General features: G+C 46.3%; 1 protein-coding gene across 4 annotated transcripts in view; it reads left to right on the top strand.

Annotated features, from left to right (window-relative positions):
* The window catches only part of cdh17 (cadherin 17, LI cadherin (liver-intestine)), a 181,159-nt gene that overhangs the window by 20,108 nt on the left and 145,201 nt on the right, over positions 1-15,850 (top strand). The window contains exon 1 of one of the 4 annotated variants that reach the window (XM_059984822.1): positions 15,247-15,423. The exons of 1 other annotated variant lie outside the window; for it this stretch is intronic. The gene's annotated coding sequence lies outside the window, so the exon portion shown is untranslated. Of the gene's footprint in view, positions 1-15,246; positions 15,701-15,850 lie in introns of those variants that run through there. 2 more of the 4 variants (XM_059984814.1, XM_059984805.1) reach the window with 2 other exon arrangements.

Here is a 15,850-nt window from a genome sequence, read left to right as displayed (position 1 = left end):
CACAGTATGTTGACAGGCCGACTAGGGGGAATGCCATACTAGATCTAGTAATAGGTAATGAACTGGGTCAGGTCACAGATCTCTCAGTGGGTGAGCATCTGGGGGACAGTGATCACCGCTCCCTGGCCTTTAGCATTATCATAGAAAATGATAGAATCAGAGAGGACAGGCAAATTTTTAATTGGGGAAGGGCAAATTATGAGGCTATAAGGCTAGAACTTGCGGGTGTGAATTGGGATGATATTTTTGCAGGGAAATGTACTATGGACATGCGGTCGATGTTTAAGGATCTCTTGCAGGATGTTAGGGATAAATTTGTCCCAATGCGGAAGATAAAGAATGGTAGGGTGAAGGAACCATGGGTGACAAGTGAGGTGGAAAATCTAGTCAGGTGGAAGAAGGCAGCATACATGAGGTTTAGGAAGCAAGGATCAGATGGGTCTATTGAGGAATATAGGGTAGCAAGAAAGGAGCTTAAGAAGGGGCTGAGAAGAGCAAGAAGGAGGCATGAGAAGGCCTTGGCGAATAGGGTAAAGGAAAATCCCAAAGCATTCTTCAATTATGTGAAGAACAAAAGGATGACAGAAGTGAAGGTAGGACCGATTAGAGATAAAGGTGGGAAGATGTGCCTGGAGGTTGTGGAAGTGAGTGAGGTCCTCAATGAATACTTGATGATGGTGATGACAATATAAATGAGGTTGATGTTCTGGAGCATGTTGATATTAAGGGACAGGAGGTGTTGGAGTTGTTAAAATACATTAGGATGGATAAATCCCCGCATCCTGATGGAATATTCCCCAGGCTGCTCCATGAGGCAAGGAAAGAGATTGCTGAACCTCTGGCTAGGATCTTTATGTCCTCATTGCCACGGGAATGGTACTGGAGGATTGGAGGGAGGCGAATGTTGTCCCCTTGTTCAAAAAAGGTAGTAGGGATAGTCCAGGTAATTATAGACCAGTGAGCCTTACGTCTGTGGTGGGAAAGTTGTTGGAAAAGATTCTTAGAGATAGGATCTATGGGCATTTAGAGAATCATGGTCTGATCAGGGACAGTCACCATGGCTTTGTGAAGGGCAGATCATGCCTAACAAGCCTGAAAGAGTTCTTTGAGGAGGTGACCAGGCATATAGATGAGGGTAGTGCAGTGGATGTGATCTACATGGATTTTAGTAAGGCATTTGACAAGGTTCCACACGGTAGGCTTATTCAGAAAGTCAGAAGGCATGGGATCCAGGGACGTTTGGCCAGGTGGATTCAGAATTGGCTTGCTTGCAGAAGGCAGAGGGTCATGGTGGAGGGAGTACATTCAGACTGGAGGGTTGTGACTAGTGGTGTCCCACAAGGATCTGTTCTGGGACCTCTATTTTTTGTGATTTTTATTAACGACCTGGATGTGGGGTAGAAGGGTGGTTTGGCAAATTTGCAGACGACGCAAAGTTTGGTGGTGTTGTAGATAGTGTAGAGGATTGTCGAAGATTGCAGGGAGACTTTGATAGGATGCAGAAGTGGGCTGAGAAGTGGCAGATGGAGTTCAACCGGGAGAAGTGTGAGGTGGTACACTTTGGAAGGACAAACTCCAAGGCAGAGTAGAAAGTAAATGGCAGGATACTTGGTAGTGTGGAGGAGCAGAGGGATCTGGGGGTACATGTCCACAGATCCCTGAAAGTTGCCTCACAGGTAGATAGGGTAGTTAAGGAAGCTTATGCGGTGTTAGCTTTCATAAGTCGAGGGATAGAGTTTAAGAGTCGCGAGGTAATGATGCAGCTCTATAAAACTCTGGTAAGGCCACACTTGGAGTACTATGTCCAGTTCTGGTCGCCTCACTATAGGAAAGATGTGGAAGCATTGGAAAGAGTACAGAGGAGATTTACCAGGATGCTGCCTGGTTTAGAGAGTATGGATTATGATCAGAGATTAAGGGAGCTAGGGCTTTACTCTCTGGAGAGAAGGAGGATGAGAGGAGACATTATAGAGGTGTACAAGATATTAAGAGGAATAGAGTGGATAGCCAGTGCCTCTTCCCCAGGGCACCACTGTTCAGTACAAGAGGACATGGCTTTAAGGTAAGGGGAGGGAAGTCCAAGGGGGATATTAGAGGAAGGTTTTTCACTCAGAGAGTGGTTGGTGCGTGGAATGCACTGCCTGAGTCAGTGGTGGAGGCAGATACATTAGTGAAATTTAAGAGACTACTAGACAGGTATATGGAGGAATTTAAGGTGGGGGGATTATATGGGAGGCAGGGTTTGAGGGTTGGCACAACACTGTGGGCTGAAGGGCCTGTAATGTGCTGTACTATTCTATGTTCTATGCTCTATAACATTTGACACCCTGACTAATCATGAACCTATCAATCTCTGCTTTAATTATACCAGTGACTTAATGAATGTTGTGCAATATGTTGTTTTGCAGCAGCAATATATAAAAATTACTATGTCAAAAAAGTATATATAATGCACAAGAGAATTAAAGAGATAGTGTTCATGGATTGTTCAGAAACCTGATTGCTGAGGGGAACAAGCTGTGATGTAACAGGTCAGAATGCTCTCCATGGTACATTTGTAGAAATTTCCTTAGCAACATACCAAATCTCCTCAAACTTCTAATGATGTAGAGCTATAGGTGTGCCTCCTGTGTGATTGCATCAACGTGTTGGCCTGTGACAGACTCTCCGAGATTTTGTCACCCAAGAACTTGAACCTGCTTGCTCTTTCCTTGCAGATCTCTTCAATGAGGGTGTGTGTGTGTGTGTGTGTGTGTGTGTGTGTGTGGTGTGTGTGTGTGTGTGTGTGTGTGTGTGGTGTGTGTGTGTGTGTGTGTGTGTGTGTGGTGTGTGTGTGTGTGTGTGTGTGTGTGTGTGTGTGTGTGTGTGAGTGTGTGTGTGTGTGTGTGTGTGAGTGTGGTGTGTGTGTGAGTGTGTGTGTGTGTGTGTGTGTGTGTGTGTGTGTGTGTGTGGTGTGTGTGTGTGTGTGTGTGTGAGTGTGGTGTGTGTGTGTGTGTGTGTGGTGTGTGTGTGTGTGTGTGTGTGGTGTGTGTGTGTGTGTGTGTGTGTGGTGTGTGTGTGTGTGTGTGTGTGTGTGTGTGTGTGTGTGTGTGTGTGTGTGAGTGTGTGTGTGTGTGTGTGTGAGTGTGGTGTGTGTGTGAGTGTGTGTGTGTGTGTGTGTGTGAGTGTGGTGTGTGTGTGAGTGTGTGTGTGTGTGTGTGTGTGAGTGTGGTGTGTGTGTGTGTGTGTGTGTGTGTGTGTGTGTGTGAGTGTGGTGTGTGTGTGTGTGTGTGTGTGTGTGTGTGTGTGAGTGTGTGTGTGTGTGTGTGTGTGAGTGTGTGTGTGTGTGTGTGTGTGTGTGTGTGTGTGTGTGTGTGGTGTGTGTGTGTGTGTGTGTGTGTGTGTGGTGTGTGTGTGTGTGTGTGTGGTGTGTGTGTGTGTGTGTGTGTGGTGTGTGTGTGTGTGTGTGTGTGTGTGTGGTGTGTGTGTGTGTGTGTGTGTGTGTGTGTGTGTGTGAGTGTGTGTGTGTGTGTGTGTGTGAGTGTGGTGTGTGTGTGTGTGTGTGTGTGTGTGTGTGTGTGTGTGTGTGTGTGTGTGTGAGTGTGGTGTGTGTGTGTGTGTGTGTGTGTGTGTGTGTGTGTGTGTGTGTGTGTGTGTGTGTGTGTTCACTCGTCTACCCCTTCCTGAAGGCCGTAATCAGTTCCTTAGTCTTGTGACATTGACACTGTCTCGATGGGATTTTAGTGGAACAAAGGGAACCTCAGAAGTACCTAAGAGCATGGATAGATAATTTTCTCACTTTATTGTTAGATCCTGATACTTCTGTGATTCCAAGGATCTTCGGAAGTTAACATTTATTGCTTATGATTGTTTACTGTTACAAGAGCAGGAAACAAGAAAGAGGAGCAGAGAGAACAAAGAGAAAGTAATTTTTTTCTTCTCATGCTGACAGTAGAAATAACAAACCCAGTGACAACAATACCCTATAAGATAGTCTGATTCAAATGGCATGACTCCTGCTACTGAAAAGTGAAAAGTCTCTAGAAACAATTATACCTTCAAGGCAGGAAAATACACTGACGCAGGTCAGACCGCACATCAGTATTATGTACAGTTCCAGGCCCCTTATCTAGGAAAAGATGTGCTGACATTGGAGAGGGTTCAAAGGACATTCACAATCCTGGAAATGAAAGGGTTAATGTTTGAAAGCTCTGGACTTCAATTCACTGCAGTTTAGAAGAATGTTGAGGGGTGTGGGGGAATCTCAAACATTGAAAGGCCTGGATAGAGTAGATGTGGAGAGGATGTTAACGATAGTGGGGGAGTCTAGGACCAAAGGGCACAACCAGTAAACAGAGAGATATCCACTAAGAACAGAGATGAGGGGAAATTTCTTTAGCTATAGAGTGGTGAATCTGTGGAGGTAGAGGTTGATAGGTTCTTGATTAGTCATAGATTCAAAGGTTACAGGAAGAAAGCAGAAGTATGGGGTTGAGAGGGATAATAAATCAGCCATATTTGAATGTTGGAGCAGAATGAATGGGCTAAATGGCCTAATTCTTTTCCTATGTCTAATAATCTTATGATCTAGTACTGAGCATATCCATGTGCACCATTAGCACATCACTGAAGTCAGCAGTTATCAACTGGTGTCTGATGCTAGCACTCACCCCTCCCCTAGATAACAGGGGCAAAGCCTTTGTCGTCTGCCTCACTGGTTGAACCTTGGCACACCTGCCATACTCTTTCCAACAAAGGATTACTGGAAAAAGATTAGGAATCTCTGTGAGAGATACTACAACCCTAATTGCTTAAATCAAAGGAGGCTTCAACGGAATAATAAAGTTCCAAAGAACAAGCTCATTGATCACTCCAAAGAACCTCGATCTGGTATTCTGTGCAGCACAGGCGTAGTTACAAATGGTCAGGGAAGACACTGCCGCCTTTCTCAACAACACACCAAATAGCATGGTGGTTAACATAATGCTTTAAAATGCCAGTGATCGGGGCTCAATTCCCGCTGCTGTCTCTAAGAAGTTTGTACGTTCTCTCCAAGACCACGTGGGTCCCCTGGGCGCTACGGTTTCCTCCCACGGTCCAAAGACGTACGGGTTAGAGTTGGTGAGCTGCGAGCTTGTTGTGTTGGCGCCAGAAGCAAGGAGACACTTGCTACCTGTCCTGAAGGGAGAGGATCATGGGACAGGAGGTCTAGGGAGAAAGAAAGTGGGAGGAGAGTACCAGAGGGGGATGGAGAGCAGGATGATTGTGAGAGGGTCAGAGAGAGGGAAAAAAGATAGATGAATAAATAAGGGATGGGGTAAGAAGGGGAGCAGGGGCATTAACAGAAGTTAGAGAAATCAATGTTCATGCCATCAGGTTGGAGGCTACCCAAATGGAATATAAGGTGTTGTTCCTCCAACCTGAGTGTAGCTTCACCTTGACAGTAGAGGAGGCCATGGATAGACATATCAGAATGGGAATGGGACGTGGAATTAAAATGTGTGGCCACTGGGAGATCCTGCTTTCTCTGGTGGACAGAGTGTAGGTGGTCAGTGAAACGGTCTCCCAGTCTGCGTCGGTCTCACCAATATAGAGAAGGCCACACCGGGAGCACATAATCAGCTTGGGTGCTCTCTCCCATACATCTGTAGAGTCTTTGGTGACATACCTAGCTCCTAAGGAAATATCATCACTCTCATGGCTTTTTGTAATTAGATCAATATGTTGGGCCCAGAGTAGCTCCTCAGAGATATTGACACCCTTGGTGTGAAGACCATAAGGTACAGGAGCAGAATTAGGGCATATCGCCCAGCGAGCCTATTCTGCCATTTTGTCATTGCTGATCCATTTTTCCTCTCAGCCCCCATAGCCTACCTTCTCCCCATATGCGACGTAAACTGTACGAAAAGCCTCTATTTTTTTAAAGAGAAAATGGAGCAGCCTTCTGGATTTCCAGTATCAGAGATGTTGACTTAAAGCTGCTCACCCTTCCCACCACTGCCCCCTCAACGAACACTACCCTGACTCCCCTTTTGTGAAGTCCGTAGTCTGTCACACTGACCCGGATCTAACAAGGAGTCAGAGGGGCGAAAGGATTCTGAGAATGACAACGTCCTCAGATTGTGTTGGTCATTGGTGCAGACGGTACAGCTCACTGCATGTTTCAATGTACATATGACAAATAAAGCTAATCTACGTTTATCTTTCAAGTCTAGTCCTACTTGTGGCTATAACAATGAAGTTCAAACAATACAATTCCGTGATTTTGACTCTGACCTTTTCAAAGCCAATGTTCACATGGTAACATTAGAGACAGCTATATATTATCGATTATATATATTACATGCTATATAATATAGTAGAACATGCTGTTGCAATTCTACACTGCCATTATTGAGAGCTTCCTCAGCCCAGCCATTACTGTCTGGTTTGGTGTAGCATCCATTTACAATATCCAGGACATGCAGGAAACTGTCAGCTCAGCAGAAAAGGTCACTGGCTGCAGTCTACCACCACCGCAGAACTTGCATGTATCCAGGACGAAGAAAACTCATTGTGGACACTACCCACTCTGCAAACTGCCTTTTCCAAAAGCTCCCTTCTAAACAGCATAATAGAGCTATTAAAACAAAAAACTTCAAGGCAGAAGTTTCTTCCCTCGGGCAGTTAATCCAATCAACCATTCTAGTTAGCCTCTCCCCCAACACCCCCTATTGCACTCTTGTTACTGCAGTGCTCTGTAAACACTTTAAACCACTGTTTATAATGCTATTTACCTTGTAAATGCATGCTGGTATTTATGTATTTATGCATATTTTATTCAATATCCTTCTACCTTTATTTTTATATAATTCTTTATCCTGCATAAGATGTAAATGTATATGGTGAATAAAGTTAATTATTGATGCTTGATATAAGACAATAAAATCATAAGACTTGGGGGCAGAATTAAAGCATCCAGCCCAATGAGTCTGCTCCACCATTCCATCATGGCTGACTTATTATCCCTCTCAACCCCATTCTCCTACCTTCCCCTGTAATCCTCACCTCCATCCTAAAGTGGCGATTTCCTATTCTGAGGTTGTGCCCTCTGGTCTGTGCAAAAGATAGACAGTAATGTTGGAAAGTAAGCTGCAAGTGGAAAAGAAATGAAAATAAAGGGGCTCAGCTGATTAGATAATTGGACAAGTGGAGTAGAGGCAGGTTTGGTATTGTCATTTAAAGTAAAATTGGATCAGTGTATGGACTGGAAAGGAATGGAGGGTCATGGGCTGAGTGCGGGCCAGTGGGACTAGGTGAGAGTAAGCGTTCGGTACAGACTAGAAGGGCCAAGATGGCCTGTTTCCATGCTGTAATTGTTATATGGTTATATGGAGTATAATGTATTTTCATTTTAGTGCAAAGGAATAGGAAAAAGGTATTTAATAAACAAATATTAGTGCAAAAAGGTCTTTATTAAACAAATTATTCAGGATCTAATTAATGTTGAATGTTAAGGATATCCTTGCACGGGCAGTACAGAACATGTCAGGAAGCAATTTGGAAGGCAAAGCACAAACACTGGAGATTCTGCAGAGCAACTCACACAAAACTCTGCAGGAACTCTGCAGGTCCGAGGGGAGTAAACAGGCCAGGACCCTTCATCAGGAAGGCAAAAGATGTATTGGTCTGAACTGCAAAGGGTTGGAATCCAATGAAGAAAGTCTTGCAGAAATGGATTAAAGTGTTGGTGAGATCACCCTGAGAGCAGAGGGTGAAGATTTAATATCTGCATTTAAAGAAGGATGTGATTGCGTTATCGCTGATGGAACATGGCTATACAGTGAACCTTGTAATGGAGAACTTTCTAACTAGGACATAATTGGCTGAATTAACTGGATTCAATCCATAACCAGGACCCTCTGCCAAAGGGATGTACCCATCTAGAATTTCTGGGGCCAGAATCGGGTACATTAGAGATGGCTGTAAAGTGATCTCATTAATGAGAAGAGTCAGAATTAGATTTATTACCACTGACGTTTACTGGCATTTGTTGTTTTGTGGCAGCAGTGCAATGTAACACTTAAAATATATTATAAATTACAATATACCTCATGGTGATATATACATACTGTATTTCTTCCTTATTCTATTATTGTGTACATAAGCATAGACTTTTGCACAGTACTATATAGACACATTGATGCACCATCAATAACTTTCGGAGACGGGAGGTGAACGATAGGCTTTGTATTAGCAGCAAAATGGAGCACAGCATTTCAGAGACTGAGGGAGGGAGCAGTGCCTCCAATTGCCTTTATACAGGGGTCTGTGGGAGGAGCCACAGGAGCAGTCAGCAGAGGGGCATGTCCAGACAGGTATACATGGTTTACCACACACATGTAAAGAAATTCTGTAAAGTGAAGATGCTTTCAAAAGTAATGTTTCCAAATGTCAAAAAATATTATAAAGTGCAGTAATCTGTAAAAAATTGAATCAAACCAATATTTTGTGTAACCAGCTGGTAGTTTGTTCCAAGCATCTTGGAGAACTCGCCATAGTCCTTCTGCGGACTTTGGCTGTCTCACTTGCTTAAGTCTCTCTAGGTAATCCCAGACAGCCTCAATGCTGTTGAGATCAGGGCTCTGTGGAGACCATACTATATGAAAACAGGAAAAGGTCTAGGGTTCATTGTCCATTCAGGAATGGGATGATGGAGAAGAAACTGTTCCTGAAAAGAAGCTGCTCCTGTAGAAGCTGTTCTGCCAAAGGGTCTCGGCTCAAAACATCAGCTGTACTTTTTTCCATAGATGCTGCCCGGCCCGCTGTGTTCCTCCAGCATTGTGTGTGCTGCTTGATTTTCCAGCATCTGCAGGTTCTCTTTCGTCTGCTCCTGTACCTCCTCCTCGATGGAAGCGATAAGAAGAGGGCATGTCCTGGGGGATAGGGGTCGTTAATGATTGATGCCACCTCTTGAGGCATCAAAAGATGTCCTGGATGCTGGGAAGGCTCGTGCCCATGATGGAGCTGGCTGAGTTTACAACTTCCTGCAGCTTTTTCCAATCTTGACAGTGGGGCCTCCATACCAGACAGTGATGTTACCAGTTAGAATGCTCTCCATAGTACATTTGTTGAAATTTGCTGGAGTCTTTGGTGAGATACCAAATCTTCTCAATCTCATAATGAAACACAGCTGCTTCATTACCTCTGAGAGCCGAAAAGAATGCTTGACAGAAGCCATTGCTGGGACAATGCCTTGCCTTCTGCAAAACTCAGGACAGCTGTTTAACATGTTTTAAATGCATCTGTCACTCACCTCTTCCTGGTCTCATGATCAGCACACTTCCATTTAGATGGTAATTAGCTGTGAGTAGATGAATGTCAGCATTTACTTGGTTGATTGGTTGCCCATTGAATCTGACGATAACAATTAGATTTGTGCAAATCATAATGTGAACTGCATAAAGAAACTGTGTGGGGGCGTTTTTAAAGTGGGGCAGTTCCATTTTCTTGACCTCAGGTCCAGTGATATGAGCAGTTATCACAAACTGGGGTCTTCCTTGGCCGTAGTGGATGGCCATGACTTCCATGCGTCAACACGTCCTTTGCTCTCCATGAAGGGTTGTAAAATTGCCTTCCTGGAAGTTGGATCACTGATGATCTCACCCATCCAGTCTGCCAGAGCTGACTTCACATGCTAGGACAGGCATGTCCCTATCTCACTGGGCTAAGGAACCCGCCAGCTACCCGGCTGTGGCCACTATTGCATGTTACTCGGGACCACAGGTGAGAGCGGACTGTCTGGTGAGGACCAAAGGTGAGTGAGCTGCCCCAGAATGGACATGACAGCCCCTTTACCAGAGGTGATACCCCTCCCTTGACACCCCATACACCCCAACTCCCTTTGATTAGGATGAGCCTATATTCTCAGGAGCTCAGGAGAATGAGAAATGCTCTTACTCTAACAGATAGAATCATGGGAGTGGTTGACAAGGTAGTTGAGGAGAGGTTATTTCCTCAAACACCTGAATTTCAACATGATTCAAGATTGTTTAATGTCATTTCCAGTACACAAGTGTAAAAGAGAATGAAATAATTATTACTCCAGATCCGATGAACATAGAAATCTACAGCACATTACAGGCCCTTCGGCCCACAAGTTATGCTGACCATGTAACCTACTCTAGAGACTGCCTAGAATTACCCTACCGCATAGCCCTCTATTTTTCTAAGCATATATCCATCTAAGAGGCTCTTAAAAGACCCTATAGTATCCACTTCCAACACCATCACCGACAGTGCATTCCACGCACCCACCACTCTCTGTGTGAAAAACTTACCCCTGACATCCCCTTGGTACCTATTTCTAAGCATCTTAAAATTATGCCCCGTCATGTTAGCCATTTCAGCTCTGGGAAAAAGCCTTTGGCTATCTACACGGTCAATGCCTCCAATTGTCTTATACACTTCAAGCAGGTCACCTCTCGTCCTCTGTCACTCCAAGAAGAAAAGACTGAGTTCACTCAACCTATTCTCATCAGGTACACCCTCCAATCCAGGCAACATCCTGGTAAATCTCCTCTGCTCGGTCTCTAAAAAACCACAATATGATAAAGAACGTAATAATAAAAAATTTAAATCTAAGTACATAAGATAACTTATGTACACAGATTGATTGTAAGTCCACAAAGTGATACTAGGCACAGGAGTGTCTGTACATAAGGTGAGTGGTGGTTGGGGGTGTGAAGAGGTGTTGATCAACCTCACTGCTTAGGGAAGGTAACTGTTTTTGAGTCTGGTGGTCCTGGTATAGCCCCCTCCATGATGGGAGTGGGATGAACAGTTCCTGAGCTGAGATGAGGATGCAATCCTTCTTTCAGTAAACTGTGAATTCTTGGAATGTGTGAAATAGTCTACCTGAAAGCATATTTACTCTTGGTTGCTGTTTTCAAGGTAGAAAGTGATAACTTTTTGGGTGCTATTGTCAGCAGCTTTGGGCATCTTACCTAAGAAAGGATGTGAGGGTTTAGAGGTTCATGAGAATAAAAGGGTTAATGTATGAGGAGTGTTTGATGGTGAATGAGGGGGAATCCTATTGAACTTTGAAAGGCCTTGACAGAGTTGATGTGGAGAGGGTATTTCCGTTAGTGGGTGAATCCAGGACCAGAGGACACAGCCTCAGATTAGAAGGACATCCACTTAGAACAGCAATGAGGAAAAAATCATTTAACCAGAGAGTGGTGAATCAATCTATTGATTGCCACAGATGGCTGTGGAGGCCAAATCATTGGCTTCCTTGAATAGTAAGGGCATCAAAGGTTATGGGGAAAAGGCAGGAGAATGGGGTTGAGAGGGGTAATAAATCGGCCATGATCGAATGGAGGAACAGACTTGATGGACCAAATAGTCTAATTATGCTCCTAGACCTTATTATCATATGCACTCCAGGATTTACACTCCTAGACCTTATTATCATATGCACTCCAGGATTTACACTCCTAGACCTTATTATCATATGCACTCCAGGATGTTGGGTTTACATTGTGGGCTGTGTCCAGAGACCTGAATTCTTTGGGCACAGAGCTCGGAAAAAGCGATGCAACAGACTTTTAACACCATAAATCAGTGAGTTATTTGATATGTCTCCCCTCTTGCTGTGAAATGGGAATACCTCATTTTCCCTTATTAGGGAGAGAGAGAGAGCCAGTGGTATGTTGACTTACCGGGTGAACGAGTAGACTTTGGGATACTGCAAGTCTGTGTCTTGATTGATGCTTTGCTGCATGCTGGAGTGCTCGGTGATGGGTGCCGGTACTTTTTTTTGCAGGTGGGGCGGGGGGACACGGATCATTGTCTTGCTGCCTCTTGTGCATGTGGCGGGGGAAGTTGGGGGTGGGGCTTTGGGGTTCTGACATTTAACTGCCATTCATTCTTTGGGCACATTTTTGTTTTGGTGCACATTTGCGAAGGAAAAGAATTTCGGGATGCATACTGTATACAGGCAGGAAGCTACGTAGCATCCGCATCAAGACCACCAGACTCAAAAGCAGTTATCTTTCCCAAGCAGTAAGGCTGATCAACACCTCCACCCCATCATACCCCCAAAACACCACTACTATATCATTTTCTTTCAGCCACCTTATGTACAGACACTGCCGTGCCTAGCATCACCTTATGGACATCCAATCAATCTGTGTATGTGAGATATCTTATGTGTTTATATCCATTGTGTTTTTTATTATTATTATTATTTCGCGGCACGACTGCGCAAGCATGTGGGCATCAGACAGTGAGAACAGCGAGAAGTGTTTAAAAGGAGACACCTAATAGAGCGGGTGTCAGGGAAGCAGACCTCGGCGTAGAGAGACACAGAGTTGGACGACTTTGGCTCAATGGGGCTTCAGCAATAACGGGTCAAGGCAAGGTAGGTTATCTGTGCCGATTACAGACAGGAAGCATGTCTGTGAGGCTGTTGTTCTGTACTGGGTGTCAGATGTGGGAAGTCCGAGAGACACCCAGCCTCTCGATGGCCACACCTGCGCCAGGTGCTTCAAGCTGCAGCTCCTTGGGGACCGGGTTAGGGAACTGGAGATGCAGCTCGATGATCTTCATCTGGTCAGGGAGACTGAGGATGTGATAGAGAGGAGTTACAGGCAGGTATTCACAGGGCCTGGGGAGACAGAAGATAAGTGAGTAACAGTCAGAACAAGTCAAGTCGTCACTTTTTATTTTCATTTTGACCATAACTGCTGGTACAGCACACAGTAAAAACGAGACAACGCTTTTCAGGACCATGGTGCTACATGAAACAGTACAAAAACTACACTGAACTACGTGAAAACAACACAGAAAAAAGCTACACTAGACTACAGACCTACCCAGGACTGCATAAAGTGCACAAAACAGTGCAGGCATTACAATAAATAATAAACAATAGGTACAGTAGAGGGCAGTAAGTTGGTGTCAGTCCAGTCTCTAGGTATTGGGGAGTCTGATAGCTTGGGGGAAGAAACTGTTACATAATCTGGTCTTGAGAGTCCAAATGCTTCAGCGCCTTTTCCCAGATGGCAGGAGGGAAAAGAGTTTGTATGAGGGGTGTGTGGCGTCCTTCATAATGCTGTTTGCTTTGCGGATGCAGCGTGTAGTGTAAATGTCAGTAATGGCGGTAAGAGAGACCATGATGATCTTCTCAGCTGACCTCACTATCTGCTGCAGGGTCCTGCGATCCAAGATGGTGCAATTTCCGAACCAGGCAGTGATGCAGCTGCTCGGGATGCTCTCAATACAACCCCAGTAGAATGTGATGAGAATGGGGGGTGGGAGATGGACTTTCCTCTGCCTTCATAGAATGTAGAGACGCTGCTGGGCTTTCTTTGCTATGGAGCTGGTGTTGAGGGACCAGGTGAGATTCTCCATCAGGTGAACACCAAGAAATTTGGTGCTCTTAACGATCTCTACAGAGGAGCCGTCGATGTTCAGCAGGGAGTGGTCGCTCCATGCCCTCTTGAAGTCAACAACCATCTCTTTTGTTTTGTTCACATTCAGAGACAGGTTGTTGGCTCTGCACCAGTCCTTTAACCACTGCACCTCCTCTCTGTAAGCTGACTCGTCGTTCTTGCTGATGAGACCCACCACGGTCGTGTCATCGGCGAACTTGATGATGTGGTTCGAGCTGTGTGTTGCAGCACAGTCGTGGGTCAGCAGAGTGAACAGCAGTGGACTGAGCACACAACCCTGGGGAGCCCTCGTGCTCAGTGTGATGGTGTTGGAGATGCTGCCTCCGATCTGGACTGACTGAAGTCTCCCAGTCAGGAAGTCTAGGATCCAGTTGCAGAGGGAGGTGTTTAGGCCTCCAAATAGTTTCAGTGTCCTGCCTAAATGACTACCGTTCCATTGCACTCACATCCATCATCATGAAGTGTTTGGAGAGGCTCGTCATGAGGCACATCGAGACCCTGCTGCCCCCCTCACTGGACTCCCTGCAGTTTGCGTACTGAGGGAAGTTTGTGTTGAATGCTGAACTGAAGTCTATGAACAGCGTTCGAACGTACGTGTCTTGTTTGTCCAGGTGGGTTAGGGCCAGATGGAGGGTGATGGCAATGGCGTCATCTGTTGAGTGGTTGGGACGGTACGCAAACTGCAGGGAGTCCAGTGAGGGGGGCAGCAGGGTCTCGATGTGCCTCATGACGAGCCTCTCCAAACACTTCATCACGATGGATGTGAGTGCAACGGGACGGTAGTCATTTTGGTAGGATACTGAAGACTTCTTCGGCACGGGGATGATGGTGGCAGCCTTGAAGCACGTTGGAACGGTGGCACTGCTCAGGGAGATGTTGAAGATGTCAGTGAGAACATCTGCTAGCTGGTCTGCACATCCTCTGAGCACTCTACCAGGGATGTTGTCTGGTCCAGCAGCCTTCTGTGGGTTGACCCTGCACAGGGTTCTTCTCACATCGGCCACGGTGAGACACAGCACCTGGTCATTTGCAGGAGGGGTGGACTTCCTCGCTGCCATGTCATTTTCCACCTCAAACCGGGCGTAGAAGTTATTCAGCGCATCTCGGAGGGAGGCATCACCCACACAGTCAGGTGATATTGTCTTGTAATTGGTGATGTCCTGGATGCCCTTCCACATGCGCCGCGTGTCGCTGCTGTCCTGGAAGTGACTGTGGATTCGCTGGGCGTGTGCACGCTTTGCCCTCTGATGGCTCGGGACAGTTTGGCCCTTGCTGTTGTTAGGGCTGCCTTGTTGCCTGCTCTGAAGGCAGAGTCGCAGGTCCTCAGCAGTGCACGCACCTCTGCGGTCATCCATGGTTTCTGGTTGGCACGTATAGTGATGGACAGAGTAACATCATCAATGCACTTGCTGATGTAGCTGGTCACTGATGCTGTGTGCTCCTCTAAGTTGGTAGAGTCGCCAATGGTTGCAGCCTCCCTGGACATGTGCCAGTCAGTGTGCTCAAAGCAGTCTTGAGGAGCAGAGATGGCTCCTGCTGGCCAGGTTTTCACCAGCTTCTGAACTGGTCTGGAGCGCCTGACGGGCGGTCTGTATGCTGGGATTAGCGTAACAGAGATGTGGTCTGAGTAACCGAGGCGGGGTCGGGGAATTTGTATAAACCAGGTCCAACACGTTCTCCCCCCTCGTTGCAAAGTCCACATACTGATGGAATTGGGGGAGCACTGACCTAAGGTTGGCGTGGTTAAAATCTCCGGCGACAATACACAGTCCATCAGGGCGCGCGTTCGCTAATAGCCCCGAACAGTTCACAGAGCGCCGGGGGGGATGTAGACACCGGATTCCCGTGGTAAATAAAATGGTCTGCATCGAACAGCAACAAACTCCAGTGGCGATGAGCCGTGTCTGGAAACCAGGGCAGAGTTCCTGCTCCATTCCGTGTTGGTGTCAGCACACCACCGCCGTGAGTCTGACCGGAGAGAGCCGTGTCCCTGTCCGCTGGAAACAAGGCGAGTCCGTGACTCTGAAAACATACTCCCACTGGAGTCGGGTGTAGTCCATTTTATTGTCCAGGGAGCGGACACTGGAGAGCCGGCCGGCTGGGTTGGCTTTTTCCTGGCCGCTTGTCTCGCTTCCGTTTCCTCGCACATCGCTTTCGACGTCTCCATCTCTGTCTACCAGCATCAGGCGAGTCCGAGGACTGTAGGGCCGATCCCCTCAGCAAGCCGAGATCGCGTAACCTTACCAGCGGATCTCCATGAAGGTTTGTGTTTGGGAGAGGAAAAGGTAGGAGTCAGAAGCTAGAGAGGCTGTTCTCCTTGACAATAGGTACTTCTGTTTGAGTACCTTTGGGGGGTGGGGGGGGGGGGCGGCCTCCCTGGGGGAAGCAACAGTGGCTGCGCCTCTGGGACAGAGTCTGGCCCTGTGGCTCAGAAG

Source organism: Hypanus sabinus, chromosome 1 (assembly GCF_030144855.1).
Source record: "Hypanus sabinus isolate sHypSab1 chromosome 1, sHypSab1.hap1, whole genome shotgun sequence".
In the NCBI taxonomy this organism is placed as follows: Eukaryota; Metazoa; Chordata; class Chondrichthyes; order Myliobatiformes; family Dasyatidae; genus Hypanus; species Hypanus sabinus.
Note: the sequence above shows the minus strand (reverse complement) of the source record. Positions and strands in the feature narration are given on the sequence as shown.